Raw genomic sequence first — 9,265 nt, forward strand, 5'->3', positions numbered from 1 at the left:
GGAAAGTTGCTTATCCCAGATGAAGATGTAAGCCATGTGGACAGAGCCTCCAGAACTAAAACGCATCATTTGGGTCCATCCCATTTCAGGCAACACTCAGAATTCATGAATAAGCATGTTGCTGTATGTCACTATGAACAGCCCACATTTGAAGAGTGATGCTTCACTATCTTGAATGTCTAGATAAATTATTGGGAAGTCTTAAGCACAGGTGTTTTATTTAAGGTATCTTTCTTTCTTTCCTTCCTTCCTTTCTTTATTTTTTTCAATCATTTTAGTTTCTGGCACTATAAGATGCTCTAAGATATTTTATATTTCATGTCCTGATATTACAGTCAGCCATTTTTCCAAGAAGCATGTTCTTTTTATTGAAGAATGGTATTAGAAACCAAGATCTGGACAGTAGGTGTGCTCATTGCTACTGGGATTCCTAAGCCTTCTCAGCTAATAGAGCAAGAAAATATATGTCATATACTAATAAATATATGGATACATATCTATAATTATTTGTACATGTAAACACCTGTATCTATATTGAGCTAAACATGAGTTCATACAGACATGTTCAAACCTAATATATTATACTACATGGGTCATTCTGGGTTCTCCCTTGACTTATTTTTAAACCACCATGCCAAAGGAAGAATGTTATCTAGATATGCATTTTCAAACAACTGGATAAAAACTTAGTAAGTGAATGCAGGATCATATGGCAGGATACTTCTAAAGTGTCTAGTCTCTCAACATTATCTTTGATTTTAGCCGTAATTTTATTCTGTGAATGCTTTTTATCAAGTTGAGAAATTCCTTTTTATTTCCAATTTGGGTGTGAGTAGTTTTTCTTTCTTTTTTTCTTTGCTCATGATTGGCTGTTTTGTTTTTTGGTTTTGTATCACTTGATACTATTATAATGTTTTTTTAGAGACTGGAATAGTAGATTGAATTGATTAATTTTTAAATTTTGAAAAGTCAACACAAGAATACATCCCACTTGGTGGTTGTGCATAATTCCTTTCATGCATTATTGAATTTGATTTGCTAATATTTTGTTAGATATTTTTGTTCCAATATCCATGATAGATATTGGTCTATAGTTTTTCTTTTCAGTAATCTCTTTATCTTGTCTCTGTGTTAGTATACAGTGCTGACTTCATAGAGTCAGCACTGTATAATAAATCATCTCTTTGCTTCTATTTAATAAAATAAATAGTAGAAAATTGACATTATGTTTCCATCAATATGTGGTAGAATTCACAGTGAAACCATCAGGGCCTGGAAGGTCATCAGTTGTTGAATATATATAAATATATAAAATCTGAATATATATTTAAATATATATTCATAAATATATATTCAAATAGTTTTTCTTCTAATATTGGTAATTTATATCTTTCAAGGAATTGGGCTATTTCATCTAAGTTATTGCATTTAAGGACAGAATTTTCCATAGTATTCCTTTTTTAATTCATTAATAGCAATGAGATTAGTAGTGATGATTCCTTTTTCTTTTGTTTATTTGTTTGTTTGTTTTGCTAGCTTTACTAGAGTTTCATCAATTTTATTGTTCTCTTTAAAAACCAAATATTTATAGAATGTCTAATGTCTCCCACACATTACTACCATATGGAAAGAACTCCTGGTTTTAGTTTTGCTGATTTGTCTTTAAATATCCTGTTTTAAATTTATTGATGTATGTCATAATTATTATTTTCTTCTATTTGTCTTAAGCTTAGTCTTTTTTTCTTTAATTTTTGAATATAATTTAAGTCTTATAATTTTAAGTCTTTCTAATATATGCATTTAGTACTATAAATTTTCCTCTAAGCATTAAGTTTGCTCTATTCTGCATATTTTGACAACTTGTATTTTCATGTTTATTTAGTGCAAAATATTGTTTAATTTCCTTTGAGCCTACTTCTTTGTTCCATGGGTTTTGGAAAAGTGTATTGGTTAAGTTTCAAGTAGAGAGTTTGAACTATCTTTGCATTATTTATGTTTAGAGTAATTTCATTGTGGTCTGAAAACATACTTCATATTATTTCTATTCTTTTATATTTTAAGGTATATTTATGACCCAAAATGTGGTTTATCTTAGTAAATGTTCTATGCAAACTTGAGAAGGATGTTTATTCTCTTTGAGAACATAAATTTACCATTTTTAGAGTAAAACAATTAATCCATTCATAAATTAATGGATTAATGGGCTATCATGGGAATGGGACCAGTGGCTTTATAAGCAAAGGAAGAGAGATCTGGGTTAGCAGACTCAGCCCCCTCATCAAGTGATGTCCTGTGCCATCTCAGGACTCTGCAGAGAATCCGCAATAGCAAGAAGATCCTCACCAGATGCATTCCCTCGACCTTGGAATTCTCAGCCTCCATAACTGTAAGAAATAAATTTATTTTCCTTATAAATTATATGGTTTCAGATGTTCTGTTATAAGTACCAGAGAGCAGACTATGAGACAGGGTTATTCTTGGATGGTCACTGTGAGAATCTGATAGGTTCTTGAAAGGAAGCCATGAAAGTGCAAGGACTCCTAGAAGACTGTGATCACCAAGTGCTTCCTCAGCCTCCAGCTACTCATCAAAATTAGCATCTCAGTGTTCCTATCAGTTTATGGCTCTGGTGGCTTGAGCTCCATGTGTGAAGTAAAGCTGGGGCTTGCATGCACCTGTGTCTCCAGATTCCTGGGTTGCAATTTTCCCTGAAACCTCAGTTCTCTGATAGGTACAAACAAAAGTCATTACTTTTAAAGTTGCCCAATTTTTATTAATAGTTCTGGAAGATATTGAGTGAGTGATTATTTGAAATCTTTTACATGTGAGAGCTGAACTTAAAGCCAAGATTAGCTTTTCTTCCGCTAAAAGAAGATACCATCTTAGACCTGATTCTCTAAATCGAACCTATTTCTTAGGGAAATTTTTTTAAAAGAAAATAAAGGGCCAGAGAGAATATTCAGGCTCTCAATAACACAGGATTATTGATGAAAAATAAGCTTTACATTTATTTAGGCTATTTTAATATCAGGAATTTCAGAGCTACAGTTTGCTTACACATAAATTTTTTTGTATTCTCAAATGAGGCTACAAATATTTCTAATTTTCTTAAAAGTTTACTTTACAATATAATTACTTTATGTTAACATTCATGATTAGCCATTAGTGCAAGATCCTGGATGAGTATGACATGCGTCAAAAAGCTTACATACATATCATTATATATAAGATTTTGATGGCATTTATCTTTTATGTATTAGTATAAGAGTCTTGCCCTGCCACTAAAATGTATTCATTTTATAATAGTTATTATAGTTGCCATATTCATTACTATATCCATGTAGCTTATGAATCTACATTCTTACTATCTGTTATTAAACAGAATTTATGACCACTTTCTAAAGTCAATAAAAAAATTAACAATTTCTGACATGATTCACCATCAGGGTAGGTGATTGTTTTGTTGACACTATGCATAACAATTTAAGCTCAAAATAACTTTTGAAGATTATGACAACAAGCAATTTAGGGGCATGATTCATTTAATTCAGGTACAATATAGCAAGTGATAGAACTTTATGAATTTATTTTCATTGTTTCTAAGCAATATTTTTGGAGAAATATTCTGTACTAAACTTATTTATAACTGTTGGAAAAGTTTTGGTCAATGCTTGATGTCAAGTGACATACTTGTCATTATTGGATTATCGCTTGGAGTTATGTAATTTTATCAAATTCTTGCTATAACTTGAACCTAATGACATTTAAATTTGTATATAGTGATAATCCATTAAAATATATGCAATAATTATGATTAAACTCTATGTACAATCCTTCCCTTGCATCTAATAACAAAAACTTTGCCATTATCCTGATAGAGTCATGTCTTCAGACAAATGACTGAATCTGAAAATTAAGTCCAATGAAGTACCTACCTCAATTTATGCTTTACAAGTGCTACCTAAAAGTGTGTAGGTGAGTATATATGAAAATGAATGCCTTTTTTATGAGTAAGTTCCATATTAAAGCAAACAGGGTCTAACCTAACTCATATTGTTAAGTGGAGAATCACTATGTAAAGAACTCTATCATTTAGTTAACCTGCTTCGTACATTAAAAAAATCACCTACACTTTTAAGTTGCAAGAGCAAGTATAGAAATATCTCTCATCTTTCTGACATCTAATAAATATTGCTCTGAGGGACCAATGACTCTCTTTTCAGGTCATTAGTTAGGTAGAAGAAAATTGACTGCTGATTAGTTTGTAAAGAATGTATCATGCACATAGTGTTCTCTCCTGGTATTTCTTAGAATTTACCAATATGTTTTATATATAGTGGTTGCTCAATCATCCCATTAACTAATTAGCAGAACTATTATGATATTTGATTGGGAAGTACCAATCTTTCCTAAAGGCATGATCACGTGTGTGTGTTTGTGTATGTGTCAATGTACGAGTTTAAGGTCTGTGGGAAAATATTGGTTATATGGCACAATCATCATCTCCAATGATACTAGAAACCGAGTATTTTGGTTAACTCAAGGAAAGCATAAGGTGTAAGGAACTTGGATGCACTATTAAGGCAGGGGTAAAATACTTTCAAGTTCATTAAAAATGAAGAAATAAGGGTAGGAAAGAATAGAGACAACTCTATTCCAGTTCTGCACTCAAAATAGGAACTGACCTAATAGATTGAATTAAAATATATGACATAAAGTAAATTGATGCTCTTTTATAGTTAATTGATAGAATGATATTTAGTCATCTGAGAAAAAAAAAGAAAAAACTGTGACAGCATAGTACCATAGCTGAGGAATGGAAAGGACCAAAGGTTACAAGTCCAGTGAATGTATCCTGCAACTATGAGTGGAATGGGAATCATAACAGTATGAGCAGGAACATTATGGTGAGTAGTTTCTGCTGGGTATCACTGTTGGGATTTGTATTAAGGCATACTTGCGGGGCATGCTTCACTTAAATTTTTCCTAGGAAATGATTCCTTATATGTAGAGATGGCATATTCTTGCATGTTTTTAAATTCTCTTGCTTGTGAAAAGTACCACTTGTTTTGGGTATTTTATTATTTAAAAGATAAGAAAGAAATTTCATATACATTATGCTATTTTGATACTCATGAGTCATTTTTTGTTTAACTTATAGATTTCAAATCTTCACCAATGTCATATAAGAATGTGTATTTAACATGCATATGTTGTATAGTTTGTATCCTGACAAAGTATCCACACTGTTAAGAGATAGTGTATCTACCAAAACCAGGAAAGGATGCAACAAAAAAAGAAAACTACAGACCAATTTCTCTCATGAATATGATGCAAAAATTCTCAATAAAATCCTAGCAAATCATATCCAAGTGCTTATCAAAAAAATAATCCATCAAGACCAAGTGGGCTTCATCCCAGAGATGCAGGGGTGGTTCAACATACGTAAATCTATAAATGTAATCCACCACATAAATAGAAGAAAAAATAAAGACCATATGATCCTCTCAATAGATGCACAAAAAACATTTGACAAAATTCAGCATCGTTTTATGATAAGAACGCTTAATAAAATAGGCATAGATGGGACCTACCTAAAAATGATACAAACCATATATGACAAACCCACAGCCAACATCACACTAAATGGGGAAAAATGGAAAGCATTCCCACTTAGAACTGGAACCAGACAAGGCTGCCCACTGTCCCCATTACTTTTCAACATAGTATTGGAAGCCCTTGGGAGAGCTATCAGGCAAGAGAACAGAAGCAAGGGAGTCCAAATAGGGAAAGAAGAGATCAAACTCTCACTCTTTGCTGATGATATGATGTTATATCTAGAAAACCCCAAGGATTCAACCAAGAGATTCCTGGAATTGATCAATGAATTCAGTAAACTCTCAGGATACAAAATCAATACACACAAATCAGAGGCATTCATATATGCCAGTAACAGTCAAACGGAGAACCAAATTAAGGACTCAATGCCCCTCAAAATAGCAACAAAGAAAATAAAATACCTAGGAATATATTTACCTAAGGAGGTAAAGGACCTCTATAAGGGAGAACTAGGAAACACTGAGGAAGGAAATCGCCGAGCATGTAAATAGGTGGAAATCCATACCATGCTCGTGGATCGGAAGAATCAACATTGTTAAAATGTCTATACTACCCGAGGAGCGGCAAGATGGCGGAGTGGAGGTGACCTCCTGGATTTGTGCTCCCGGAGAGGAAGGCGTGGATCTCGACCTGCCACAACACTAGAGAATTGCTCCCCCACAGAAACGGCGGGGTGAACCCACGGAGAATCACCGTGGGACACAGAGAACAAGAAAAAACAGAGGCGAGTGGGAAATAAGACCGAGATAATTTTGAGAGTGCGGGAGGGAAAACAGACAGCGGAGTGCGGGACGGCCGTACCTGCATCACCGACGACGAGTGACGCGGGTTCGGCCCCACAGCAAAGCGGCTTGATCTCCCCACTGACCTCCACATCCACTCGGTCAGGGATCTGACTGAAATTGGTGCAGAATCACCGCAGGAGACGCGGAGCTCCGAGGACAGGTGACGTCAGCGGGAAGGATCTTAGTTCTGGCGGGCTTCCGCGGCGACCTAACTCTTAAAGGTACAGGCGCGGACCTGCGCCGAGGGGAGGGGCCGCGAGCATGAAATATTAAAGCGAGATTTTTTGCTCTATTTTTCCTCTTCAGCGGCTCCCCGGCCGGGGAGCTGCTGTGGACCCTGGCGCCTGCCGAGCTCTGAACATTCTCCCTGCCGGCGCGTGGTCGCCATCTTGGTTCCCACAGCTTAGCCGCCGTGGATCCCCACGCAGCTCCCTTCTATAGCCCGAGACCCAACGCCAAGAGCCGTGGCTCTGTGTGAACTCTGTGGATGCCAGACATCAGCGGGAAGGAGCTTAGACACTGGCGGGTCTCCACAGCGACCTAACTCTTAAAGGTACAGGTGCGGACTTGCGCCGAGGGGAGGGGCCGCGAGCATGAAATATTAAAGCGGGATTTTTTGCTCTATTTTTCCTCTTTGGCGGCTCCCCGGCCGGGGAGCTGCTGCGGGCTCTGTGTGAACTCTGTGGACAGGAGACATCAGCGGGAAAGAGCTAAGACTCTTGATCGCGGAATAACAGGGTTTTTTTTTTTTTTTATCCCTTTCTTTCTTTCTCTTTTTCTTTTCTTTCCTGTTTTCTTTTTTTCTTTTTCTTGTTATTCGTATTGTTTTTTTAAATATTATTATTATTTTTTACTGTTATTATAGTGGTTTTTTGTTTGCTTGTTTGTTTTGTGTTTTTTTTTTTTTCTCTTTCTTTCTTTTCTTTCTTTTTCTTTTCTCCTTTTTGGTGGCCCTCTAGCCCAGAAGCTACTGTATACTCCTGAGCACTCCAAACCCCCAGCTCTGATTCCTATCAGACCCTGAAAATTACCCCCCAGTGCCAGTGATCTGCGGGTGGGCAGCAGCAATTGTGCGGGCCAAGGTCTAACTGCTGCAGAGCCATAGGGTGCCAGGCGGCTCCCCAGGAGGCTCCATCCCCTGATCCATAGACCCTCTCCAGGTTCCCTTCCCAGGTGTGAACACTGAGTGCTTCCCCAGACGCAAGAGTGTGGAGCCCGGACCTTGGGGACATTGGGACAGGGTAGACCTTTGCCCGTGGGAGCTGCAGCAGCTGGGGCACTGAGTGAGTGAGGGCACTGCCTCCTCCCCCTAGCCAGTGTCTTTCCTGCAGAAAGAGACAGAAACCACACGTCTAGAGGAAGAACCAAAAGACAGGGGAAAAAATAAAAAGAGAGGGAGAAGAGGCTTTCTGCTTGCAAATAGTGTGAATCCTGCCTACTAGCTGAAAGTCCACAACACAGTGATTTAACTTGCCAAACTGGTCTTAGGTCAAGCCAACCCTCTGGGGGTGGACCCATCAGAAGCAGTCCCCCAACTGAGATAGAAAAAAAACTCTAAACAACACACAACAGTCTCCCCCTCTAGACAAAGGAAGCAACATACCTAGATTGTTTCACAGCCTAAGAACAGAGTACAAGACGTGTTGTTAACTAGACTAAAGCTGTGAGAAAAGATCTAACGATACAGCCAGATGGGAAGGGCTCAGCAGAAAAATATGGGGAACACAAAAAACCAAAAGGAAACCTCGCCCCCAAAGAGAAATACCAGCTCTCCTCCAATTGGCACAAGCCAGATTCAGAATACCAACATGTTACCAGAAGAATTTCAGTTTTGGGTTATAAAGAAGCTGAATGATATACAAGAAAAAAATAGATAACCAACACAAAGAAACCACAAAAAAAATCCAGGACTTGGAAGAAAAATTCACTAAAGAAATAGAAATATTGAAGAAAAACCAAACTGAACTAGAAATGAGGGATTTATTCAGAGAGCTACAAAACACAGTGGAAGGTCTCAAGAACAGGGTAGATCAAATAGAAGACAGAATCTCAGAGATCGAAGATAACTCTTTCCAATTAAATAAGACAGTCACAGAGATAGAGCAAAGAAATAAGAAAAAAGATCAGAGTCTTCAAGAAATGTGGGATTATGTGAAGAAGCCTAACGTGAGCGTTATAGGCATCCCTGAGGGTGAAGAAGATAATAAGCAAGGGCTGGATAAACTATTTGAAGACATAATAGAAGAAAATTTCCCAGGCCTTGCTAAAACTCTAGATATACAGGTTCAAAAAGCTCAAAGAACCCCTGGTAGATTCATAGCAAATAGGAAAACACCACACCACGTAGTTGTCAGACTGACCAAAATATCCACTAAAGAGACCCTTCTTTGAGCTGTAAGGAGAAAGAAACAAGTAACATACAAAGGGAGACCCATTAGAATTAAGCCAGATTTCTCAACTGAAACTTTACAAGCAAGAAGAAGTTGGGGCCCCATTCACACTCTTCTGAAACAGAATAATGCCCAGCCTAGAATCTTGTACCCAGCTAAGCTAAGCTTTCTATATGAAGGAGAAATTAAGACATTCTCAGATAAACAAGGACTGAGGGAATTCACCAAGACAAGACCACCCCTCCAAGAAGTACTCAAAAGAGAGTTACACACGGATCATCACAACACAGACCCACGAATGTAAAACCATCCAAGAGCTAAAGATCAAATTCTAGCCACCACAAAGGCTCAAGAGAGAAAACATAGCAATGAAGTTCTACCCAATAAGATAAACAGAAATCTGTCCCACTTATCAGTTCTCTCACTAAATGTCAATGGCCTGAATTCCCCACTCAAGAGACATAGACTGGG

The sequence above is a fragment of the Lemur catta genome, chromosome 3, assembly GCF_020740605.2.
Source record: "Lemur catta isolate mLemCat1 chromosome 3, mLemCat1.pri, whole genome shotgun sequence".
NCBI lineage: Eukaryota > Metazoa > Chordata > Mammalia > Primates > Lemuridae > Lemur > Lemur catta.